Genomic DNA, 27830 nt, shown 5'->3' on the forward strand with positions numbered 1-27830 from the left:
CACATTGATTGATTTGCGTATATTGAAGAATCCTTGCATCCCTGGGATAAATCCCACTTGATCGTGGTGTATGACCCTTTTAATGTGCTGTTGGATTCTGTTTGCTAGTATTTTGTTGAGGATTTTTGCATCTATATTCATCAGTGATATTGGTCTGTAATTTTCTTTTTTGTAGTATCTTTGTCTGGTTTTGGTATCAGGGTGATGGTGGCCTCATAGAATGACTTTGGAGTGTTCCTTCCTCTGCAATTTTTTGGAAGTGTTTGAGAAGGATGGGTGTTAGCTCTTCTCTAAATGTTTGATAGAATTCACCTGTGAAGCCATCTGGTCCTGGACTTTTGTTTGTTGGAAGATTTTTAATCACAGTTTCAATTTAATTACTTATGATTGGTCTGTTCATATTTTCGATTTCTTCCTGGTTCAGTCTTGGAAGTTTATACGTTTCTAAGAATTTATCCATTTCTTCCAGGTTGTCCATTTTATTGGCATAGAATTGCTTGTACTAGTCTCTTAGGATGGTTTGTATTTCTGTGGTGTCTGTTGTAACTTCTCCTTTTTCATTTCAAATTTTAATGATTTGAGTCCTCTCCCTCTTTTTCTTTTTTTTTTTGTTTGTTTTTGTTTTTGTTTTTTTTTTATTTTTACTAATTTTTGGCCATGGTATTCTATTTATTTATTTATTTATGGTTGTGTTGGGTCTTCGTTTCTGTGGGAGGGCTTTCTCTAGTTGTGGCAAGTGGGGGCCACTCTTCATTGCGGTGCGCGGGCCTCTCACTATCATGCCGTCTCTTGTTGCGGAGCACAGGCTCCAGTCACGCAGGCTCGGTAGTTGTGGCTCACGGGCCTAGTTGCTCCGTGGCATGTGGGATCTTCCCAGACCAGGGCTCGAACCCGTATCCCCTGCATTAGCAGGCAGATTCTCAACCACTGCGCCACCAGGGAAACCCTCCCTCTTTTTCTTGATGAGTCTGTCTAATGGTTTATCAATTTTGTTTATCTTCTCAAAGAACCTGCTTTTAGTTTTATTGATCTTTGCTATTGTTTTCTTTGTTTCTATTTCATTTATTTCTGCTCTGATCTTTATGATTTCTTTCCTTCTGCTAACTTTGGTTTTTGTTTGTTCTTCTTTCTCTAGTTCCTTTAGGTGTAAGGTTAGATTGTTTATTTGAGATTTTTCTTGTTTCTTGAAGTAGGCTTGTATTGCTATAAACTTCTCTCTTAGAACTGCTTTTGCTGCATCCCACAGGTGTAGGATCGTCGTGTTTTTGTTGTCATTTGTCTCTAGTATTTTTTTATTTCCTCTTTGATTTCTTCAGTGATCTCTTGGTTATTTAGTAAGGTATTGTTTAGACTCCATGTGTTTGTATTTTTTATATTTTTTTCCTGTAATTGATTTTTAATCTCATAGCGTTGTGGTCAGAAAAGATGCTTGATATGATTTCAATTTTCTTAAATTTACTGAGGCTGGATTTGTGACCCAAGATGTGATCTATCCTGGAGAATGTTCTGTGCACACTTGAGAAGAAAGTGTAATCTGCTGTTTTTGGATGAAATGTCCTATAAATATCAATTAAATCTATCTGGTCTGTTGTGTCATTTAAAGCTTGTGTTTCCTTATTAATTTTCAATTTGGATGATCTGTCCATTGGTGTAAGTGAGGTGTTAAAATCCCCGACTATTATTGTATTACTGTTGATTTCCTCTTATAGCTGTCAGCAGTTGCCTTATGTATTGAAGTGCTCCTATGTTGGGTGCGTATATATTTATAATTGTTAGATCTTCTTCTTGTATTGATCCCTTGATCATTATGTAGTGTCCTTTCTTGTCTCTTGTAACATTCTTTATTTTAAAGTCTATTTTATCTGATATGAGTATTGCTACTCCAGCTTTCTTTTGATTTCCATTTGCATGGAATATCTTTTTCCATCTCCTCACTTTCAGTCTGTATGTGTCCCTAGGTCTGAAGTGGGTCTCTTGTAGACAGCATATATATGGGTCTTGTTTTTGTATCCATTCAGCAAGCCTGTGTCTTTTGGATGGAGCATTTAATCCATTCACATTTAAGGTAGTTATCAATATGTATGTTCCTATTACCATTTTCTTAATTTTTATGGGTTTGTTTTTGTAGGTCCTTTTCTTCTTTTGTGTTTCCCACTTAGAGAAGTTCCTTTAGCATTTGTTGTAGAGCTGGTTTGGTGGTGCTGAATTCTCTTAGCTTTTGCTTGTCTGTAAAGCTTTTGATTTCTCCATCGAATCTGAATGAGATCCTTGCCGGGTAGAGTAATCTTGGTTGTAGGCTCTTCCCTTTCATCACTTTAAATATGTCATGCCACTCCCTTCTGGCTTGTAGAGTTTCTGCTGAGAAATCAGCTGTTAACCTTATGGGAGTTCCCTTGTATGTTGTTTGTCGTTTTTCCCTTGCTACTTTCAATAATTTTTCTTTGTCTTTAATTTTGTCAATTTGATTACTATGTGTCTTGACATGTTTCTCCTTGGGTTTATCCTGCCTGGGACTCTCTGTGCTTCCTAGACTTGGGTGGCTATTTCCTTTCCCATGTTAGGGAATTTTTCGACTATAATCTCTTCAAATATTTTCTCAGGTCCTTTCTCTCTCTCTTCTCCTTCTGGGACCCCTATAATGCGAATGTTGTTGCATTTAATGTTGTCCCAGTGGTCTCTTAGGCTGTCTTCATTTCTTTTCATTCTTTTTTCTTTATTCTGTTCCACAGCAGTGAATTTCACCATTCTGTCTTCCAGGTCACTTATCCGTTCTTCTGTTTCAGTTAGTCTACTATTGATTCCTTCTAGTGTATTTTTCATTTCAGTCATTGTATTGTTCATCTCTGTTTGTTTGTTCTTTCATTCTTCTAGGTGTTTGTTCTTTAATTCTTCTAGGTTTTTGTTAAACATTTCTTACATCTTCTCAATCTTTGCCTCCATTCTTTTTCCAAGGTCCTGGATCATCTTCACTATCATTATTCTGAATTCTTTTTCTGGAAGGTTGCCTATCTCCACTTCATTTAGTTGTTTTTCTGGGGTTTTATCTTGTTGCTTCATCTGGTACATAGCCCTTTGCCTTTTCATATTGTCTGTCTTTCTGTGAATGTGGTTTTTGTTCCACTGGCTGCAGGATTGTAGTTCTTCTTCTGCTATCTGCCCTCTGGTGGATGAGGCTATCTCAGAGGCTTGTGCAAGTTTCCTGATGGGAGGGACTGGTGGTGGGTAGAGCTGGGTGTTGCTGTGGTAGGCAGAGCTCAGTAAAACTTTAATCCGCTTGTCTGCTGATGGGTGGGGCTGAGTTCCCTCCCTGTTGGTTGGTTGGCCTGAGGCAACCCAACACTGGAGCCTACCCGGGCTCTTTGGTGGGGCTAATGGCAGACTCTGGGAGGCCTCATGCCAAGGAGTACTTCCCAGGACTTCTGCTGCCAGTGTCCTTGTCCTCACAGTGAGACACAGCCACCCCACACCTCTGCAGGAGACCCTCCAACACTAGCAGGAAGGTCTGGTTCAGTCCTCTATGGGATCACTGCTCCTTCTCCTGGGTCCTTATGCACACGCTGCTTTGTGTGTGCCCTCCAAGAGTGGAGTCTCTGTTTCCCGCAGTCCTGTCAAAGTCCTGCAATCAAATCCCGCTAGCCTTCAAAGTCTGATTCTCTATGAATTCCTCCTCCTGTTGCCGGACCCCCAAGTTGGGAAGCCTGACATGGGGCTCAGTACCGTCACTCCAGTGGGTGGACTTCTGTGGTATAAGTGTTCTCCAGTTTGTGAGTCACCCACCCAGCAGTTATGGGATTTGATTTTATTGTGATTGCGCCCCTCCTACCGTCTCATTTTGGCTTCTCCTTTGTCTTTGTATGTGGGGTATCTTTTTGGTGAGTTCCAGTGTCTTCCTGTCGATGATTGTTCAGCAGTTAGTTGTGATTCCGGTGCTCTCGCTAAAGGGAGTGAGCACACGTCCTTCTACTCCGTCATCTTGAACTAATCTCCTCTATATGTATTTTTGAGGAGTGGTAGAATCTTGCAGGATTATGTTAGTTAAGGGACTGCATGTTATACTCAGGGTATGTTAACAGTTATAGTGTCCATTTATTAATTTGTTATGAGAACTACTTGCTCATATTATCACTGCTATCTGGGGAAGGGGCCTTTCCTAGGAGATGAGAGATCTGGATTCCAGTCTTGCTGTAGAACCTGAGCAAGTCATTAAATTCTTGAATACATTGTTCTTATAATTTAAAAGATAATATCTTTCCTACCTCCTTTATGTAGATGCAGTGGGGTTGGCTGAAGTCACCGATATAAAAGTTTTTTTTAAAATAAAACATTATAAAACACTGGACTAATACTAAACAATGCTGGTACTCTGCAGACAGAAAGAATTGATGATTTATGGTTGGGTCAATCTTCCTCACCATCAGACTTTCCCAATACCTCTTTCACTTACATCCTTCCTTTCAGTGAACGTGATGCATGGGATTGACCTGAGGGGCCATGAGGACAGGCTCGTGGCTATGTCCCCTATGATGACATCTCCTCAACCCTAATAATGGTGCCTGGGATTGAAATCCTGACCCAGTCATGCTTGTGCTATTGAACCTGTAGAAGCAGCTTTTATATTTGAGTTTCAGGTGAATGACTTATTGAAAATCCAGGGCTCAAAAAAGTACAGAATCTGCTATAAAGTACAAGATGATCTGGGGTCAGAGTGATCCTGTTCTTTATCCACTACAGTCACTGCAGGATTCCATATATTTAGTGCCATAGTGAGCACAGATACACACAACAGCAACCCCTGATTTTGTATTAACCTGGGGAAGCAACTTGAGATTTATGTTTGCACACTGTTAATGGTGGATTTTTAAACAGGAAAGCAGAATACTAATAAATTTCCTCTGCTTCCTCTGATCTGTGTAGCCCATGAATATTTGAATCCCCTCCCCTTCACTATCCCCTTTGCCTTAGCATGTTGCTGTTTTGAGAGGATGAAGGACATAAGATTAAAATGTGTGTGGGGAATCCAAGGCAGCTGATAGAGTTGGCAGCAATTTTGAATGGCTTTGTTGAGTGTGACATTTTTTAGCAATGCCTTGTGAAAGCTGTAACATAAATGGGGTAATGATACAGAGGTCATTGATCAGTATCTCCCTGAAACCTGTATATATGGCTTCACATTAGTTATTTGATGTGTTGGGTGGAGATGCTGCCTGCTGGGGAATATCAGTTAGATGTTGTTCTGTAAGATTTTCATTTGCTCACACAAAAACGTAATGACATAGCTCAGTGAGGACTGAAGTCAATGTATCATTGTGTAACCAGGAACTTCTTCTGTCTTATTATTTATTAGGGGGCATATGAGCCTATAAAGTGTCCCTGAGCATGGCAGAAATAAGTCCTGAGCTCTGAAGTCTTGTACCACAACTGCTAAGGTGACAGAATAGTGAGGTACAAAAAACCAGAACAAATAAGACGAAAACTTCTTTTCATTCAGTGGGTCAAGAGGAGTACGTTTACTATTTGACATTCCTGTTGGGCGTGTGAAAGAAGTTTCTAGGTAAAAGATCTGATACCTTGCCAAATAGGTTTTTGTTTGTTTTCATTAATTCAGCAAAATCAAGTCACAGATGGGAATAATCTGAAAACTATATAAACTTTTTTTTTTTTTTAATGCACCACATTTGTAAAAGCAATTGTCTTACAGGATACTAACCAGCAGGTTTTTAAAAATTTTATTCTGCATGGTTCCCTAGAGAAAACAAAACAAAATAAAACTCTTCTTAGCAGTCATCTTTATTTTTTTTTAACGTGTATTCTTATTTATTTTATTTTCTTCTACTTTCATTTGGTGTTTTCTGCTCTTCCTGTTCTAACTTTTTTTTTAGTATTTATTTATTTATTTGGTTGTGCCAGGTCTTAGTTGTGGCACGTGGGCTCCTTAGTTGTGGCACATGAACTCCTTAGTTGTGGCATGCGAACTCTTAGTTGTGGCATGCATGAGGGATCTAGTTCCCATACCAGGAATTGAACCCGGACCCCCTGCATTGGGAGCGTGGAGTCTTATCCACTGCGCCACCAGGGAAGTTGCAGCAGTCGCCTTTAAAACAAAGATGATCAGAGAAGTTTAGGGATAATTTTTTTCTTCCACTTAGTATTATTGTGAATTAAGGACCTTCCCTGTGTTCTTTCTTCTGTTACCACATTGCAATACCCTTCTGAATGGGGGTCAGTCTCCCCACTTAATGTCTGCATGACGAGGGCAAGGCCCTATCTTTGAGTTGCCTGAGACTTGCAGAGGGAGAGCTTTGCCCTGAAGGGTAACTGAAAACAAAGTATGTTTGGTTCAATTGAAATATTTATTTCACTCAGTTGATGAAAGCGATGATTCCTTTATGAACACATGTTCCAATAGTTGGTATGAAGGACAGGAAGACATTAAGACTTTAAGACTCAAGGGAGTATCTGAGGCCAAAGGCTCTGGAATTAGAAGATGGCAGATTAGATGCCAAGAATGAGCCCTGGTTGGAAGGAAGGAAACTGGATATTTGAAATTCTCTATTCATACTTGCAATTTGCACTCAGGTTCCTGTTTTGCTGGATCCTAAGGGTGCTTATTTTTTGACTTGACAAAGACCTATGAAACTCACTGACCTTGGGGAGAGCTCAACAGATAGCCTTAAAATCAGGTTATCACATTCATATCAAACTTCCCAGTGTACAGGGACTGTATATACATCGAAACATGTTAGCCATGTAACTGTTACTAAGAAATACATCATAAATATCAGAAATATTTAAGGTAATATTAATCATGCTGCATGTTGGAGGCCCTAGTGATAGGGTCTGGATTACTTTAAACAAGAGTTTGCAGTTATGTAGGTTAAATAAGTCTAGAGATCTAATGTACAGCATGATGGCTATACTTTAATAATACTGCAGTGAATACTGGAAATTTGCTGAAAGAGTAGATTTCACTTGCTCTCACTACACACAGACACACACACAATAGTAACGATATGAGGAGATGAAATGTTAATTAGGTGACTATAGTAATCATTTCCCTGAGTATATGTATATCAAATAATCATGTTGTAAACCTTAAATACATATAATTCATATTTAAAATAGATTAAAATAAACAAAATTTTTTTAAAAACCAATAATTTGCTATTAATGTTGATAGAATGACATTATAGAAGAACCACTTCTCATAATCAACCAGTTGTAGACATTTTCATGGAAAAAGGAATGTATATTTATGGAAAAAAAGGTGAAAATATGAATAATCTACAAAACATAAATGTCTTAGCCCCTAGTGTCTATTATAGTCCAATTTACTATTTTGCAGGAAAAAAAAGACACATATTGTTGATAGTAGTAGACAGTATTTTTTATTTTTTTCTCTAAAATTCCTATGTTTTCAAAGTTATTAACAACATGTATTAAATTCTGATATAATTAGGGAAAAAGCCATTGAAATCTTTGGCCAGATTTCTTGAAAGCTGTCTCTTCTTATTACAGAGATCTTCTTTGTGATTCTTCCATAAATCATTCCAGATGACTAAGTGTCTTTATGTTCATGCAATAACAAAGAGATTTTTATTTTTAACATTCAGCTGTACATTCCTGACTTGTACAGTTAATATTTTGATGGGATTGGCTCTCTAGAATCTTCTTTCCAAAGCCTTAGGTAGATTCCTTGGTTGACTCAGGACGTATAAATAGATTGCCATGAATCTGACAATCCCTCTTCATAGTATGATTGATTCTATCGCTTTGATTAAGTCAAAAATAATCCATATTCCCAGACATGGCTTTTTGAAAACTTTTCTAGTTCATTTTCAGTGTTGTTGTTGTTTTATTAACTCTGTTAGCCCCGTCATAAGTGACGTCTCTGAATACTACATACATTAGAAAACTTTATGTCTTGAAAGCACAGCTGTAAAAACAAGTCCAGGTAGGATCAGAGAAAGTAGTTGGGCTGCCATCTGCTTGCTTCCACCATCTTCATGTGTTCATATTATTGGCCTGCCCAAGGCAAAGTTGTAAACTATTCAAGCCTGATTATTATTGGTCCTCTGCTGTTTCAGTCAATAATGCCATTGTGTCTCCAGAAGCTCAGTACTCCCCTGATCAAGCCACCACCTTTCACCTTTATTCCCTGGGCAGCATTTCAAAAGCTGTATCTTACTTCCTCCAACTCCCATAAAAAAGCACCTGTTCTACAGTCTCTGGGGAACCCTGTTCCCTGCATTCCCTGCTGCCTGCCAGGTGTGTGTTTAGTTACATAGCGCAGCCACCTGCATCATCGTCATTGCAGCTGGACACTTGGAGGCAGGGAAAGACTGACATGGCTTCCAGCACATTCTTGCTGCTTCTGGTTTGTTCTTGCTCTCACCCACTCCCAGTGGAGTGCTGGTACCCACTTTTACCAATGGTTTAACAAAATTCCTGAGTGTTTAACAATTGGCATTGCCTGTCCAGCACTTTAGACCCAGCACCTAACACAGATCTCCTATTTTGGCAATTAGATAGATGATATAGACATAAATATATATCCTACTAGTTCTTCTTTTCTGGTCAAGCCCTAATTGTTGTACTACTTAAGAAAGATATTAAATTAAGGACCCTGGTCCTTAACAGTTGAGGTGAAGTTTCTAAAGGAAATTCAGCAAATTAAGATTACTCTAAATTTGATAAAATTTATGAGATAAAATTCACTTGAGTCCATTTCAGAGATGGTCATTACAAGAAGTTTGTTAGCAAAGGCTGACAATTATACACATAACTTCTGGAGAGTGTTTCAATTTTAACTAATTCATCAGAAATATTCTAATGAATGGTGTTAGCAATTCAGGATGGTGAATGTTCTAGATTCTATAAAACCCACGTCAGTCACAGACCCACAGAAGAGAAATCATCCACCTGATTGCTGAGAGATGTTTGTACTTCTACACTCTCTTAGCTGATCATGCCAAATCTGCCCTTGTGATTCACCCCAGGCAATAAGTGCAAAACCTACCTGGAAGACACACAGTGCCTTTTATTTCTCTAGACTCTAGAGAGTTTGCCTTAAATAAAACAAAACAAATAAACACACAAAAAAACCCTGCACTGTTGGCCCCCAAACATGGTTCACTGGAGGCTTGTGCCACATCCTGGGTGACCCACTGTCCCATGGCTCTGTCATCGGGCCACCTGTGTCTGTACGCTCCAGGAACCACACAGAGCTCAACTGGATAGAATTGGATGACCTAGCCATGCTCAACTAGAATCAATTTTTGCTTTGTGGATCAGATTTAGATGTTCTGGTTTGGATAGAGTCACACAAATCCAATTTGGGCCTCTTGACCTTGGAATGAATTCTATTCAGATCATGCTTTTCTATGTAAATTTTATTATTCTCCATTCCTCTTCCTGTGTGGCACTTAGCATGCCTAGCAGAGGGCTTTGGCATAACTAGGTGGTGTTTATTCCGACAAAATATTACTGGGTATATAAATATTTCAGAATGCATTTGCATACCATGTTAGTGATACCCTAAATTTTAGACCCAGCTAATATAATGGGCTACTCTAACTGCATAGTTTTGTTCATTTGTTTCAACTAATTTAGCATGGGCCTAGACAGATGCTGTCTTAATTACTGCAAAACAGTTTTCTGCTGTTTGAATATTTAGTGGAAATTTCTCTGAGTACTTAAGATGCTTTCTCTGGTGAAATAAACATCTATAATGGAAGAGTTGGTGTTGTTTGATGACCCCCAAGCCAATGTCTCTTGGCTTATGTAGATGTGTGTACAGTGTGCCATGTGATTTGTGGCTTCAGGCACTGGCCCATCACCACTTTGTGTTTTGGCATAAACATAATATAGAAGAATGCTGGACAGGAGCTGCATGAGGTGCTCTGATGGAGCTAACCAACACATAATCAGTAACTGCTGAGGAAGATGGATTGTCAAATAACCTACCCGGTGCTCTGACAAGCTACCTTGGTGTGATAATCTTGTTTAAGATCTTGCTACATTATTCATTGCTCTTCTCCACTACTAATCTTTGCAGCATGCTTCTGTTATGTTTCTGCTTGCATTCTCAGAGCTATGGAGACTATTGTTTTATGATAAAGATAAAGCTTTTCATGAATTTGCCCATGCTTTGCAGGGAGAGCAAGGGAAAACAATGATCTCTGGTAGTTTGCTGTTCACAGACTGCTTCCTGCAACTGGTAATTTCCACTGGCTAGAGGAGAATTAATTGTACATGAATAGAGATGATGGCGGCTTAGGCGAGGTCTCCGTCAAATGTCCATGGGAAGGGGGATAAGTTAAAAGACTTTGGAACACTTACCTCCTTATTACAGCACCAACCTGGTTCTATCACGTTAATATATTTGTTTATGAACGTTTGGATATATGGATATAGACACATAAATATTGCTGCCTTACAAGCATCCATATTCCATTGCCTTTTAACATCAGCAACATTGCAAGGATAAGGTGAGTTAGCGCAGAGGTGCAGTTAAGGAATCACAGAACAAAAACTGAAAAGTTTCTCAAGAATTTACTAGAATACTGAAGTCAGCTGTGGAAACCGAACGGCTGGTGACTGGCAAGCCCAAAAAAGACACATACATCGAGAATGAGAAGCTCATCTCAGGAAAGCGACAGGAGCTGGTCACCAAGATGGACCACATCCTGGATGCCTCGTAGCCCCTGCACTTCCAGAGGGCAGATTGGGAGAGGGCAGTGGTGAACATTGAGGCTGGCAAATGTTGGCATCTGTATTTTGCAAAAGGCCTTCAAGGAAGAGAGAAGCCAGGTCCTGCCTCAGGTAACACAAGAAGCTTAGTTTTTGTCCCTAAAGTGTTCCTTTGAAACACAAACAAAAAAACAAAAACCCAAATCCCATTAAAAACAAAATATCTTTGTATTTTGAACAAAGAAAAAAATTTTACTAGAATAAATCCTAGAAAATAACTAAGAAAATAACTCAAAATAATAGTGAGAAAATAATTAAAGGAATTAACATGCTGTACTAGAATTAAATCACTTCATGCAAAAGAAAGCAGTAAAGGAAGAATAGAGAAACTAAAAAGGTAGGAGATGCAAAGAAAACAAATAGTAAAATGGTAGACATAAATCCAATTGTATCAATAATAATATTAAATGTGACCAGATTAAGCAATCCAACCAAAAGGCAAAGATTATCAGACTTAATTAAAAAGGAAAATCCAACTATTTGATGTTTATAGGACACATACTTTTTTTTAGGGTTTTTTTTTTGATTAATTTTTATTGGAGTATAGTTGCTTTACAGTGTTGTGTTAGTTTCTACTGTACAGCAGAATGAATCACCTATACATATACATAGATCCCCTCTTTTTTGGATTTCCTTCCCATTTAGGTCACCACAGTGTACTAAGTAGAGTTCCCTGTGCTATACAGTATGTTCTCATTAGTTATCTATTTTATACATAGTATCAATAGTGTATATGTATCAATCCAAATCTCCCAATTCCTCCCACCACCACTCCCCTTTCCCCCTTGGTATCCATGGATTTGTTCTCTAAGTCTGAGGACACACACTTTAGATTCAAAGATACAAACAGGTTGAGAAAGTAAATGGACAGAAAAAGATGCATAATGCAATTAGAAGCCATAAGAAAGCTGGGGTGATTACAGTAATATCAGACAAAATAGACTTTCCAATAAAATTAAAATGTTGCCAGGGATAAAAAGGAGCATTTTATAATGATAAAAAGGTCAAATTCATCAGGACGATTTAACAAATACAAATATGTATGCATCTAATAACAGAACCCCCAAAATACATGAAGCCAAAACTGACAGAATTGTAGTGAAAATAGGCAATTTAACAGTTATAGTTGGATACTTCAGTAACTACACTTTTAATAAAAGCTAGAACAACTTTACAGAAGATCAACAAGAAAATAGATAACTTGAACACTAGAAATCAACCTGACCTAAAAGACATCTTTAGAATCCTCCAGTCATCAGCAGTAACTTCTTCAACCACAGTGGGATTGAGAAATGGGAAATGAGAAATTTCATAACAGAAACCAAGTTAGAAATTAAAAGTGAAATAATATTTTCTAAATAACCAAGGACTCAAAGAAGAATCACAAGGGAATTAGAAAATACTTCGAGATGAATGACAATAAAAAAGACACTATAACAAAATTTATGGGATACAGCAGTGCTTAGAGGAAGGCTTATAGCTCTAAACACCTATATGAAAACTAAAAAAAGAAATATCACAGTTCAGTAACCTAGCATTCCACCTTAATATGCTGGATAAAGAGATTAAGGTACATCTAATGGAAGAAGAAAAAAGGAAATGATAAACATTTGAGTGGAAATTAATAACACAGAGAATAAAGAAAAGAACAACCAAAATTTGATTCTTTGAAAAAGTCAACAAAATTGACAAACCTTTAGCTAGACTGGCCAAGAAAAAAAGAGGGGACTCAAATTACTGAAATTAAGAATTAAAGAGGGGGCATTAATACGGACCATACAGAAATTTAAAGCATCATAAGGAAAGACTGAATAATTGTATGCCAACAAATTAGATAGCATGAGTAAAATGTACACTTCTAGAAAGACATAAGTTACAAAGTGAATCAGTAAGAAATAGAAATCTGAATAGACTTATAACAAGTAAAGAGATTATAAGGCTTGTTTCTATATGTTTTTAATAGGGTATTAAACTTTTAAGGTGTTTGTGACAAAGAGCCGAAAGACTTGAAGAACTCCATCTCTCTTTTACACCAAGAGCAATCTTTAGCTTAAAACCTCATAATTGTTAAGACTTCAGAATTCTCTACTGCATTTTAATATGGGAGCTGTCATTGGATTGTGTATCTCTCTGAAACACTAATAGAAAAATCAGAATTGGTTTACGCTACTGTGCTATCTGAATAGCCGCAATGAAAGCTAGGAAATTAGGAATCATGTAATTATACTTTAACCAAAGGATTAATGTTATTACAGGTGGGACTTAAAAACATCAGTCATTGCTTTGGGTAAGATAATTGTTTTTTTAAGTGGTGTCAGAAGACTACCTGGGAAAATGGGAGTGGTTGGTCCATGACATGACCTCTATCTTTCTTTAGTTAACAAGGATGAGTTTATTAAAGTAACAAATTTATCACACTGAAAATTCTCATGGACCAGACCTCATATGTTAGAGAAAGTTAGGTTTGCTCAAATATTTGAGCCCAGTCAATATAGGAGGAAGGAAGCAAAGTGGAAAGGCCCTGGGATTTATGAGAACTTTGGCTGCCTTAACTGCAAAACGAATAGTACCTGTTAAAGATTGCTGTAAAGGTTAAATGAGTCAATGCCTGGTACATGGTAATTGTTCAGTAAATGGTTCTTGTTAGGACTCTCTCCAACTTTCAACCTACCCAACCTTGGACACCCAACTCTACTGTTGTTTCCCCGATCAAAATTCTTTTCATTTATTTTATTGAAGTATAGTTGATTTACAATGTTGTGTTAATTTCTGCTGTACAGCAAAGTGATGCAGATATATATATATATATATATATATATATATATATATATATATATATATATATATATATTCCTTTTCATATTCTTTTCCATTATGGTTTATTACAGGATATTGAATATATAGTTCCCTGTGCATAAACAGGGAACTATATATCCAATATAGTACTGTTGGATAAACAACAGTAGGACCTTGTTGTTTATCCTCCCCCATCAAACCTTAAATTATCTGAATAGAAGATTTCTTTGCTTCTCCCGTGTCTCTAAGTCCCATATTTTTCCTTTTTATGATATGTATTTCAATAGGTAAAACAGTTATGTAATTTCTATATAATAAAAATAGTTATACAATTTCTTTTTTCTATCTTAAGTTATGATGTTATAAAGGTAAAAGCCATATCTTCGCCATTTATACCTGCTGATGTTCAGTATAGTATCTTGCTGATAGAAATCACTCAAAAACATTTATTGAATAAACTCAACACTCTTTCAAGCCTTTGATGGAAGTATACCTTACAAACAATAAGTTGCATGAATTATAATTGTACAGGATTATGAGAAGATGAAAAACATATCCACGTAAGCCACCACTAAGGTTTAATAACAGATATTACTAGCACATCACTAGCACCCTGGAAGCCACCTCTTGAACCCTGCCAATCATTGCTGCCACCTCCCACACTGATAGCCACTCTCCTGACAGTTAACACCCTACAGTCCTTCAGTTTTGTCTGTTTTAAACATGTATATCTATTTATGGATAATCCATATGCATAGATAAGAGTGTTTATTATTTTTTGTTTTCTGATCAACAATACTAGCAGAACAGGGACTAAAGCACTACTTCCAAGTTAAAATCACTTTTAACGTGAAAACACAAGCCCCTCAGTGATGGGCACCACTCCAGTTAAAGGGTTTCTCTGTATTTTCCCAGTCTCCTTCTCACCACTCACAGTTTATAATCTTCAAGAAGCAACTTTTGTTTTCCAGTGAAGATGATTGAGGCCCACTCTGCAAGGTGCTCTATGGAACAGTGGTGCAAAGTCCATGTCCTCAGAGAGTTGAAAGCCTTCAAAGGCTTAAACTCCTTGGGAACCAAAACAGCTGAAAAATTTAGAAAAGGACAAGTGTGAAAGTTGTGCTTTGAGTTATAGAGGAGATGAGATCTTACAGCGGATCCAAGAAGCAAGAAAGTTCAGCTCTGAAACATTTCATCTATACTAGTACCAGTTGGAGGTTAGGGAAGCTAACATGTCTGTCTTGGGGGAGGTAAATATCTGATGAGTTAGTGCACTGGTCCAGCATACTCCAGTGCCTTTTGTTTGGATTAGATCTCAAGTTTGCCCCTCCTACCCGTCTTGCTGCGGTTCCTTTCTTTTGTCTTTAGTTGTAGAAGATCTTTTCTGGTAGGTTTCAGTCTTCCTCATAGATGATTGTTCTCCAGGTAGTTGTGGTTTTGGTGTGCTTGTGAGAGGAGGTGAGCGCAGGGTCTTTCTACTCCACCATCTTGGTTATCCTCCAATGCCTTTTGTTTTAATTAGGGCACAACCTAGCTGAGTAACTGAGTAGGAACTAGCAGCCTTGATTTGGAGCCAAGAGAGTTTATGAGGATTGGAAGAATGAGAACATAGAAGGTATAAAGAGAGCATTTATTCATTTATTTATATCAACCAAAAAGATTGCTAAACTCCAAAGAGCATTTAGTCTGATGGTGGAGAAAGATTAAAGTGAAAATGATTATGCACCAGATTATTATTTGGGTAGAACATAGCTAATTCCTGAGATCAGAAAGAAAGCCTAACCCAGAGAAGAAATTATTTTCATTATCGTAGTTCTTATTTGCTATTCACATTAGATGCTGAGAAAACTCAGGTTTGTGAATCATTAATCCTTCCCTGAGTGGCGATGTGGTTTTCTTGATGAGGTGGCATTTGAGCAAGATCTTGAAGAATGAGTTGGGGTGTAGCAAAGAGTCTAGGCTACCTTCTCTGAATACTGAAGATGTGCTGTGAGGTGTTATGATGTAGCAACCATTGCTAGTGCTCTGCCATGTATAATAAACATGAAAAGTAAAGGGTCACAATTATTCAGTTCTAATCATGATTGCCAGTCTTGTTTCCTTAGCTTAGGGAGTTAGTTCTAATAGCTGCAGAAATCAATGAGAGACCTTGCTTTGCTCTAAGTCTTTCAGACAGAGCCACTACTAATTGCTCTGTAACTGTGGGTCTCTGACTGTGTTATCAACCTTACTTCTCAAGCGATCCTATTCTGGTGTAATTCTCCTTTTAATGGCTATTTGTACAGAACAGCAGAGTCACAATGGCCCTTGGAGACATCTTGTCCAGAATTTTATCATTGGAGACCTTTCTCCAGACACAATTCTATTTAACATTGTAAACAAATCAAAGAGGAGTGCTCAACTTAAGGAGTCCTTGTATGTGGTCTGGTCTGTTCAACCACTGCCCAGACTCACAGCTGCACTGACCCTGGAGGAAGCTCCAAGGACGCTGTGTCACCTGATCAAAGAGAGTGATCATTGTCTTATCTAACACCTTGTTCTTACAGGTGAGGAAATTGATACCCAGAAAATTTAAGTGATGACTCAAGGTCACACCGCAAGGAGTTGTCATAGCTACCCCAAATTCATGTTACCTTTCACTTTAACATGGTTAATCTCCCAAGTCTCTTTAGTAACAAATATCAGGAGTTGGGTTCAAAGTGTAGGGTAACATTTTGGCCACTTAGAATAAAACTCATTTAATCCCTTCATCTCCTCACATGAAACAGTTTGCAGTACAGTGAATCTCAAAACCTCAAGGGCTTATGAACAACACATAATCCTTGACCCCATTCCAGGATTAGTAAATCAAAATGTCCAGGACTTCCCTGGTGGCACAGTGGTTCAGAATCCGCCTGCCAATGCAGGGGACACGGGTTCAAGCCCTAGTCCAGGAAGATCCCACATGCCGTGGAGCAACTAAGCCTGTGCGCCACAACTACTGAGCCTGTGCTCTAGAGCCCATGAGCCACAGCTACTGAGCCCGAGTGCCACAACTACTGAAGCCTGTGCACCTAGAGCCAGTGCAGCTCAACAAGAGAAGCCACTTCAATGAGAAGCCCGCGCACCGCAACGAAGAGTAGCTCCTGCTCACCGCAACTAGAGAAAGCCCATAGCAATGAAGACCCAACGCAGCCAAAAATTAAAAAATAAATAAAATACGTAAATTTTTAAAATAAATAAATAATAAAATGTCCTAGGTCAGAATGAGAGATCAGATATTTTATAAGACCATTCAGGTGATTCTGAGGTAGCCTGTCAGTCAGTGGGGTTAAGATTCATCACTGGGCTTACGGTTCTCGGGGAGTTTTGACTCATTAAACTTTGGAACTTAGAACTTCATGTGCAGAAGGATATGTGAATGGTATTTCACTTTCTACAAGAGCAAGATGACTTCAGCTAGGGAAGAATTACAAAGAGAGTTCATTAACAACTGTAGTTCGGGTGATCAGTGGGTCTTCCCATCTGTCTTGTGAGATTTGTGCATAAAACTGAGTGGGCTGACACTATTGCCTGACCACAGAGTCCAATGGGAAAGACTGTGGAAGGCACATCAATTGTCTCCTTCAATTGTCCCTCCAGATATAATCATACGATGGTAAGATTTTGGCCTCCAAATTTAAGACTACTAAAGATCTCTTGGAAAAGCTCAATGTACACATGTATTCTACTTTTATGTTTAAATTAGAAAATCCAGATTCATCCAAAGTAGGTAGAAATACCTTTCTTTATAAAATAATGAGTTTTACAGAATTCAGAGGGATCTCAGAAATCAGGCAGTTTATCTCCATTTTTTATAAATTAGGACTGAGGGGGCCCATACATAGGTAATGGTGGGGGTAGGCCTTGAGTCAAAGGCCAGGAAAGTGAGTAAATTTTTTGAATAATTTATTAAATAGTATACAAAATAAAGTTTCCTCCAGAACTTTATATACATGAAATTTGAAATAGGTAAGAATAAATAAAAACAAAATGGGATAAGGAGGACATTTAATTCAAATTAGATTACAGATTACTTGAGAACTTTCTAAATCATCACTGTTATTTTTCAACTTCTGTTTATTGTAAATCAAGGTGGGCACACAGTGGTTTAAGAAAAGGGATTCACCCTCATTAGTTTCTCAGCAAAGGGGGGAAAAAAGCAATGAGATTGAACTTGATTTTTAAGACACTGTGATTTTATTCATTCATTTATTTATTTATTTATTTTTAACATCTTTATTGGAGTATAATTGCTTTACAATGGTGTGTTAGTTTCTGCTTTATAACAAAGTGAATCAGTTATACATATACATATATCCCCATATCTCTTCCCTCTTGCATCTCCCTCCCTCCCACCCTCCCTATCCCACCCCTCTAGGTGGTCACAAAGCACCGAGCTGATCTCCCTGTGCTATGCGGCTGCTTCCCACTAGCTATCTATTTTACATTTGGTAGTGTATATATGTCCATGCCACTCTCTCACTTTGTCCCAGCTTACCCTTCCCCCTCCCCATATCCTCAAGTCCATTCTCTAGTAGGTCTGCGTCTTTATTTCCATATTGCCCCTAGGTTCTTGATGACCATTTTTTTTTGTTTTTTAGATTCCATATATATGTGTTAGCATACGGTATTTGTTTTTCTCTTTCTGACTTACTTCACTCTGTATGACAGACTCTAGGTCCATCCACTTCACTACAAATAATTCCGTTTCTTTTTATGGCTGAGTAATATTCCATTGTATATATGTGCCACGTCTTCTTTATCCATTCATCTGTTGATGGACATTTAGGTTGCTTCCATGTCCTGGCTATTGTAAATAGACAAAGCAATCTTGAGAAAGAAAAACGGAGCTGGAGGAATCAGGCTCCTTGAGTACAGACTATACTACAAAGCTACAGTAATCAAGACAGTATGATACTGGCACAAAAAGAGAAATATAGATCAATGGAACAGGATAGAAAGCCCAGAGATAAACCCACACACATATGGTCACCTTATCTTTGATAAAGGAAGCAAGAATATACAGTGGAGATAAGACAGCCTCTTCAGTAAGTGGTGCTGGGAAAACTGGACAGCTGCATGTAAAAGAATGAAATTAGAACACTCTCTAACACCATACACAAAAATAAATTCAAAATGGATTAAAGACCTAAATGTAAGGCCAGACGCTATAAAACTCTTAGAGGAAAACATAGGCAGAACACTCTATGACATAAATCGCTGCAAGATCCTTTTTGACCCACCTCTAGAGAAATGGAAATAAAAACAAAAATAAACAAATGGGACCTAATGAAACTTAAAAGCTTTTGCACAGCAAAGGAAACCATAAACAAGGTGAAAAGACAACCCTCAGAATGGGAGAAAATATTTGCAAGTGAAGCAACTGACAAAGGATTAATCTCCAAAATTTACAAGCAGCTTATGCAGCTCAATATCAAAAAAACAAACAACCCAATCCAAAAATGGACAGAAGACCTAAATAGACATTTCTCCGAAGAAGATATACAGATTGCCAACAAACACATGAAAGGATGCTCAACATCACTAATCATTAGAGAAATGCAAATCAAAACTACAATGAGGTATCACCTCACACCGGTCAGAATGGCTATCATCAAAAAATCTAAACAATAAATGCTGGAGAGAGTGTGGAGAAAAGGGAACCCTCTTACACTGTTGGTGGGAATGTAAATTGATACAGCCACTCTGGAGAGCAGTATGGAGGTGCCTTAAAAAACTAAAAATAGAACTACCATACGACCCAGTAATCCCACTACTGGGCATATACCCTGAGAAAACCATAATTCAAAAAGAGTCATATACCACAATGTTCATTGCAGCTCTATTGACACTGTGATTTTAGATGGAAATTTTTCTATAAAGAAAGAGCAAAGGGCCAGCATACTAATGGCAATGAATATCTAGGGGCTGGTCTAAAAAATGCTTGGTCCTTTAAGCAGACATGCAGACTTTTCAGCCATAACTCATACTTCTCAGCAAATTCATTTTATACACTGAAATGCAGCTTTTGACAAAACTCATGGCTCTGCCTGAATGTGCCTTTGGCTGTGACTTAAGCAGCTGCCTCTGACTCTGCTCAAGTCCGTCAGCTTATGAAAGAGATGTGAAGGGGCCAACCCTGCCTCCCAGTGGGGACAGAATCAAGAAGTTTTGCTATCCTCCCTGCCCTCCCTGTCCCAGCTACCTCTTTTTGCCAGTCCCCACTGGAGCAGAGGGAAAGGCAGAGTGGATGCAGGAAATGCTGCTTCTGGTGCTGAGGTGGTCTCAATCTGTGTGCCAGCAAGTGTGGCGCTTGGCCATATATCAGCTTTGGAACCAGATAGTGCTACGTTTGAACCTTGCTTTCTCCTCTGAGATCTTGTGTAAATTATTTCATCAGTCTGATCTTGTTCTATCTCTGGGCCTCAGTTTTCTCATGTAGAAAGTGAGAAAGATAAGAATACTAGCTCCCTCTCAGATTTTCTAACTTCATTTTTTTTGTACCCAGAGCAAAATAAGTTCTCCTTAATGATTGTTTACTCCACAACCTTTATCATAGATTCCATTCTGGACATCTTTCTTTTGACAGGTATACCAGTTAGCTTATGCTGGATAATGAACTACCCTAAAACATTTTAAACAAAACCATTTCCTGAGCTCAGCATTCTTCCGATTGGCAGTTTGAGCTGGATTTAGCTGGACGTTGTGTTGTGGATTTGGCTGATGTTGGCTGGGCTTGCTCTTGTAACTGCGTTTAGCTGGTAAGGCACGCAAGGCTGCCTGTGACAGGGGGGCCTTTCTGGAGAGGCTGGATTTGTTCCCACGGAAATAGCGGAGGTACCAAGAGAGCAGAGTGGAAGCTGTAAGACCTCTTGAGACCCAGGTGTGGAATAAACACAACGTTTCTTCTGCCACATTCTTTCGGTTCATCAACTCATAAGCCCAGCCCAGATTTAAGGGGCATAAAATACATTCCGTTTCTTGATGGAGGAGCTGAAAGAATTGGTGCAATGTTTGCCGTCTACCAGGTAAGCTCCTTCTAGATACAGTTTTAATTGACAGAAGGAACACTGTACTGCATGACAGGATGCTTGGTTCTTAGTCACTTCACTGAGTCTATCATCATCTACAAAGGAGGGCATTTGTAGCAAAGCTTTGTTATTTTAATTTAAAATTGCATCTCCTTGTGATTCATCCCAGAGCTAAGACAAGCATTGATGCCATGCATTTATTTATTGGGGGGTTGGGGACACCTCCTCTTTTTTTTTTCTTTCTAACAGGTGTCCTGGGAAATCCTTCTGGAGTAGCAATCTGGCCCTTCATCTCATTTTGTCAATCCGATCACCCTAGGGTAGGGCAATTTAACAGGAGTAATTAATCATTGTATTTTCTGAAATTGGAAGCCAAGGCACATTAGCCTCATACCAGAGAGCATGTATGCAAGTGAGGGGGTTATGAAGGAGTGTGTGTAATGAGAGAGGTGAGAGTCTTATAATTAAGGAGGAGCATAAATAATAATGAAAGTCATTAGTGCCACTCGGTTGAAAGAATGTCATCAATGTAATTGGGGCATTAAAGTGAAATCCATTATGACAAACATTAACACATACAGAGGAGGGGAAAATGTGGTTATCTTGAGTTTGACAGATAGTGTCAGCTTCCAGTGGGGCCCAGATGGCATTCAGGAAAATGTTATGAGCAGTTTTATTTTAATATTTTTGGTTATGTGATATTTGGGAATCGAATGACACAAACACATGAGGAATTTTCACATGCCTGGCCTTGAAGCGGCTGGCAGAGAGGGGAGGTCACCGGAGGCAGCAGCCGACTGGAGGACTTCCATCTCAGTGCACGATGTTTTTTCTTAGGTGTTGTGAAAACTCAAGGCATATGATGCAGCCTGGCATTTTTTCCTCTGTGAAATTCCCCGTTGAACCAGACATGCAGTTTGGATGCTTTCTTTAAAAAATAGCAAAGTGTGGGGGGAGCGACAGGGACGAGAATGAGGACATTTAAACAATTATGCAGGAAATTATATGATGCTAAAATTGAACATGGACAGACTGTGCAATGGCAGGATTCCCACTCGTGCTGAGCTTTGCAAAGTAGAGGATTTTTTTCTCTCTCTGGGACTGTCATTTTTGAGCGTGAAATAATTTAGAATATAAAACAAAAGAAAAAATTTAAATATGTCTAGAGATGGAGGCAAAGAAAAACAAAAAAGAAGGCAGTTGTAAAAAATAAGAGAATTGAGATGAAGTGTGAGAGAGAGAGAGTGTGTGTGTGTGTTCAGAAGGAGAAAATGATAAATGATGGCAGTGGTTTGGAAAGAGGTATGTTCTTCTCTGGGGTTTCTTTTTTTTTTAAATAAATTTATTTATTTTATTTATTTATTTTTGGCTGCATTGAGTCTTTGTTACTGCGCACAGGCTTTCTCTAGTTGCAGCGAGCGGGGGTTGCTCTTCGTTGCGGTGCATGGGCTTCTCATTGTGGTGGCTTCTCTTGTTGTGGAGCATGGGTTCTAGGTGCGCGGGCTTCAGTAGTTGTGGCACGTGGGCTCAGGAGTTGTGGCTCACGGGCTCTAGAGCGCAGGCTAAGTAGTTGTGGCACACGGGCTTAGTTGCTCCACGGCATGTGGGATCTTCCCGGACCAGGGATCGAACCTGTGTCCCCTGCATTGGCAGGCGGATTCTTAACCACTGTGCCACCAGGGAAGACCTCTGGGGTTTCTTTTCAGGGTAGGGCAGACTTGAGGGGATTGAGTCTCTGCCAGCAGGGATATCATGAGGATTCAATGAGTCTATATATGTAAAAGCCTTAGCACACTGACTAATGGTAAACCCTCAATAAATGGGAGCTATAATAACTATCATTATAAGTGTTATTGTATGTCAAGACTGGTAGAGCAATCCATATATGGGGGGGTCTAGATTATTCATGCATGATGGGGGAGAGGGAGGAGTACATTGACATCTGTGTCAAACCCACTGTATGCAAAGAGATTCAGATAATATGTTAGCTCATTTAATCCACATGGCAAAGCTGCTCAGCAGGTATTATTGCCTATAATCTAGGAACCAAAGGCTTAGTTTAACGCATGTAAAGCAGTTAAAACAGTGATTGGTACATAATAAAGTCTCAATAAATATTAGCTCTTATGATTGCCACACTCGAAGTCACACAGCCAACCATTGGAAGAGTCAGGTTTTAGATCCTCTCTTTAATTCCAGTTGCACCAAGCTGCCTCTCACCTGACTCACCTGGAACAATCTGCACCCCACAGATGAACATTCTAGGGTGAAAAGGCTGTGGAGACAGCTGGGATGTGATGGAAAGCCTTTGAAGCTTGGAGCCAGATACTTACGTCGAAATCCCTGATACTTAGATGCATGGCTTGTGTAGTGCACATGCAGTCATGGTGCCCAGAGTTCCCTTCAAGGAAGAACTGGCTACCCCAGTTACTGGGAAAGCTGTTAGTGCTCATATAAGGTCATGGGCCCTTCCTTGATCTTGATGACTAATGGCCATGGAAGTGTGAAGGCATAGACATCCCAGCTTAGTAGGAACGACTCAGAGGGGCCATTATAGCTCTAGGGCTCCTCGCGTGCAGGGGGGTGTGTGTGTGTATGTGTGTGTCTGAATGTTGCCTGAAGCTATCAAAGGTCCTGCATGACAACTGGACTCCTCCTTCCCATCCCCTGTCTTTTCCATCCCTTCCACAAGAGTGGATCCCAAACACTCTTTTTAATAAACATTCTGCAGATTAAACTCTAGTTCAGAATCTGCTTCCTGGGGAATTCAAGTGGAGACAGTTTTGAATCTGCAAAGGGAGGTGGTATGGTAGTTGCCTGAGAGATTTCTGTGAGGCTCTGAGGGGAACTAGCCAGCCTATTCAGGCAGGAACACAGCTCTGAGCACATAAAGGAGTTTCAGAAAATATTACTGACTCTAAAGCTGAGCTGATTAAAGAAAAGATGATGAGCACACATCATAACATCAGCACTGAGCAGGATCATTCGGGGGGCTGAAGAATTTCAATCAGCATCTCCATCCCACCCCGAGGAGATGCCGTCCTGCATTCAGGTTCATCCCTAGGGAGCTTGCCAGGAGACAAAAGAGATTGTTTGAGTAACAATGTCTTGCTGAACTTCCCCCATGTATGTGCTCTGATGTAGGAAAAAAACCTATTTAAAATGAACATCAAAGACATCAGAGAAGAACAAAAAAGAGTCATAAAATGACAACATTTAAACCTAAGAGGAAATGTAGAGAACAGGCTTGTGTCTTGATTTAGGAAGCCTGACTTAAGAGTCTAAATAAGAAGTAATAATAATAATAATAAGAGTGGAACTAAGGAGGAACACTCAGAAGCCAGAGACGGACTGACTTAATTTTGTCTGTTTGCTTACTTGGGTTTTTTTGTTTGATTGATTGATTGATTGATTGATTGATGGCTGCTTTTGGGTCTTCGTTGCTCGCATGGGCTTTTTCTAGTTGCAGCGAGTGGGGACTACCCTTTGTTGCGATGCGCGGGCTTCTCATTGTGGTGGCTTCTCTTGTTGCAGAGCATGGGCTCTAGGCGCGTGGGCTTCAGTAGTTGTGGTGCACGGGCTCAGTAGTTGTGGCGCACGGGCTTAGTTGGTCCACAGCATGTGGGATCTTCCTGGCCCAAGGATCAAACCCGTGTCCCCTGCATTGCCAGGCGGATTCTTAACCACTGCACTACCAGGGAAGTCCCTGCTTACTTGTTTTTAAATTACATTTTTATTTATTTTAAATTAGATGAATAATATATAAATATGATCTCATAATAAAAAAAAGCAAGTTAGTCCTTTAAGGATCTAACCCTAAAGGACTAGATCCTGCTCACCCTAGAGGTTTTAGGCAATAGAAAACATTGTTGGGCTAGAGATTCTTTTCTATTAGTGAATACAATATTTGCTTTTATATTTTTATTTGTTTTTTTAGAATTTTCAGTTACTTTTTGAGTCTTTTTTAACTTACATTTTTCTTTAAGATATCTTATTTCTTCAAACTCTTAAAAATTATTTGTAGAAGGTTGTTCGTAACTTATTTTGGAATTAAACAAAAGGAACCTCACATTTGTAGCAATATTACCCTTATACTTCCTAAGAGTGTTTATTTGTATATTGTTCCTTATTTTCTTAGAGAATTATCTGATTTTCAAAGAATGAACTGTTTGCAGGACAGATAATCTTTGTTATAATTAAAATTACAGTAATTTAATCATTATACTTTTTTGTTATTTTAATTTTTGGTTTAACTACAATTGTCTTTCTAAATTTACAGTTGGATGTTTAGATAATCACATCAACTGTTTTTGTAATTATCTATCTATCTACCTATCAATCTCTATCCATTATTTGTAGGGCTGTGAAATCCCCTCTGAGCACAGCTTTAGCTACTTCCTAGTGGCTTGAAAAACAGGTCATTTATTTTAAATAGTTTCTATATTGTTACTGCATTTTAACTAGTTTATTATTTAAAAGTATAAAATTTAATTTCTCAACATGTTTTGGAGGGCATTAGCCATTAATATATTATTGGTTTATAATTCAGTTTCATCAGGGTTAGAAAATAGATTGTCTGCATTTATTTTTTAATTAGAGGTAATTCCCTGTTGCCTAGCATGTAATCTGTATTTATAATGTTTCCTAGATTTGTAAAGAATGCATATTTTTTCTTTGGAAATTATGAGCTGCTCTAGAGAGCTGTTTGACCGTACTTATTGTTTGTATCACTTAACTCTTACATCTTTACTCTTTTTCCCTTCTTTTAGGGAAAAGGTTTCAAAGTCTCTCCTATGAATTCTCCCACTTCAGCTTTATATATTTGTGAAGCTATTGCGAAATCTCTTTGCATTTTCAAAATTCCATCATTAGAAATGGATTACTTTCCATCCAAATGGATTTTTATTTTCAAAAATTTTCTAAAGAAATACCATCAGCCTTAGAAAAGGTGATACTTCCAGCTGGCCTGGCAATCACAAGGTATTGATGCCTCTCTCTTCTCTCCTGGGCCTTTGCCAGTCTTGGCTAATTGATCAAGGTCTTCCTTCCTGCAGAGTCCAGATGCTACCTTGGAATATACTGCTCAAGTCAGTTGCTACCAACTGATCACAGTTTGCCCTTCAGTTAAAACCTATTTGCCCTCCCTGTTTTAAACATTATTAGTCAATGTAAGAAAGTGAAGTTGACCAATGCCTACTAGGTTTGGAGAGATGCCTCAGATTAATACTTTATCTGTCAAGCTAAAGCTGTTAGCCAACACTGTTTAACATGGGAAATCTCAAGATAAAAAGTATCCTTGAGACCTTCTCAAAATAATTATTTGACAAAATCCAGACAACCAAGTGATGAATCAAAATAAACAATTCTGCATTAAAGAAACTATGGTCATGGAATCCATCAAAATAAGATTAAACAATTATAGTTACAGGACAGAATATACCCAGTTTATACTCTGACCATGGACATAAAGAATGTTACTGGCTGGAAGTAAGTTAAAATAGCTGATCTGTGATTATCGGGAGGATATTTTTGGGGAAGGAAAAAAGCTGTTGACCTCACCTAATCTTCTTTTAAACATATTGGTAACTAAACCCCTTGGTAAATAATGATATTTGGTAGGAGGGAGGGTTCTTATCTATGGAATTGTCTTCACAGAATACCCATGGGTTAGGATTGCCTATGATGAACAAGACTAGTACAAATGGATTTATGAAACATAATTCCCAAGAAATATTATATAAGCTATATGACAATCTGGAATATCAAATGAAAATGTCTCATGACTAAAATGTTTTCACTGTGTAAGACTCTGGCAAATTTCAGTTAGAGGCCTCCTATATTACTCTAGTCCAAAGACCTCTTCTCAGAAGGAAGAATCTGAGGAACCATTAATGGTCTCTGGGACCTCTCTTCACTTTGCTTGAGCCTCTCAATTCTTGCATATTGAAATTATTAGTAAAGCTTGGTGTTGGGTAAGGCCATTCATTTTCTTGACCCATATTTGACAATCAATTCTTCATGTTTGCTGAGTAAGAAAATTGGGAAGGTGCACAGGCAGAAGTACAAAACTGAGTATTTCTTCTTTCTTAGCATGGAATCCAGCAAAATTGAAACATGGGACTAACAAAATGTTTTACTCTCAACCTGTTAATGTTTTTCAAAGTATTTTTTACATACTTAGGGGATTTTTAGGCAATTCCATCACTTAAAGTATAAAATGTTTACCTATTATTTAACAAATCATTTTGTTTTGCTTCTATTTCTCCTCATTCTATATCCAAGTAATTTATTATTATTATTAAAAGTAGCATGTACTATAAAATCCCTGAAAAATGTTTTGTTTCTATCTACCTACCCATACTTTTTTTCAAGGAGAGCACACAAGTTATAAAGATTATTTAATATTAAATTCTTTATAATATGTGTGAATAATTTTCAAATGATAAATTATTTATTATTTATTTAAAAACTGTATGCCAGATCCTTAGTAAGGATTGATTTAACAAATGTCAGAGCCTATGGAAATGCTAAAGGCTGAGGAAGAAAATGATTAAAATGTGGAACCCAGCATTCTCAATCCTAACATTTTGTCTCCAATCTGGTAATTTATACAGATTTTTAGAGTGTTCATTCTCCCTTATTTTTTCTACATGCACAGCTACTTATAATGTCCTAAGCAGTATTTTAAGTGATGATAAAAAGAAAAAGGATAGAAAATCTTCCCTCAAGGAGTTTAGAGTTCAAAATAAAAGTAGAAGTGTGGTGTATTGTTAAAGGTAACAAGCTCTATGTAAAGTGACAAGGAGACTTGGAAGAGGAAACAGTAACTGCCTGGGGCAGCTAAGGAAGGCTTCCATGAAGAGGAGATCAGTGTACAAACTAGGGACATCTAATTCATGGTATATAGGAAAGTTTTAAGACTTTGATATTCCATTATTAAAAATAACACCTTGGGGCTTCCCTGGTGGCGCAGTGGTTGGGAATCTGCCTGCTAATGCAGGGGACACGGGTTCGAGCCCTGGTCTGGGAAGATCCCACGTGCCGCGGAGCAACTGGGCCCGTGGGCCACAACTACTGAGCCTGCGCGTCTGGAGCCTGTGCTCCGCAACAAGAGAGGCCGCGATAGTGAGAGGCCCGCGCACCGCGATGAAGAGTGGCCCCCGCTTGCCGCAACTAGAGAAAGCCCTCGCACAGAAACGAAGACCCAACACAGCCAAAAATTAAATAAATAAA

At 38.5% G+C, this 27830-nt stretch overlaps 1 long non-coding RNA gene across 1 annotated transcript in view; it reads right to left on the bottom strand.

The window, feature by feature from the left end:
- Window positions 1-27830, bottom strand: part of LOC309637387 — a 50489-nt gene that overhangs the window by 19364 nt on the left and 3295 nt on the right. The window contains exon 2 of the long non-coding RNA XR_014250510.1: window positions 1-27546. This exon is cut by the window's left edge and continues 19364 nt beyond it. This is a non-coding gene — a long non-coding RNA (uncharacterized lncRNA). The remainder of the gene's footprint in view (window positions 27547-27830) is intronic.

This window comes from Balaenoptera physalus, assembly GCF_965194825.1.
Source record: "Balaenoptera physalus genome assembly, chromosome: 11".
NCBI classification, from domain to species: Eukaryota; Metazoa; Chordata; class Mammalia; order Artiodactyla; family Balaenopteridae; genus Balaenoptera; species Balaenoptera physalus.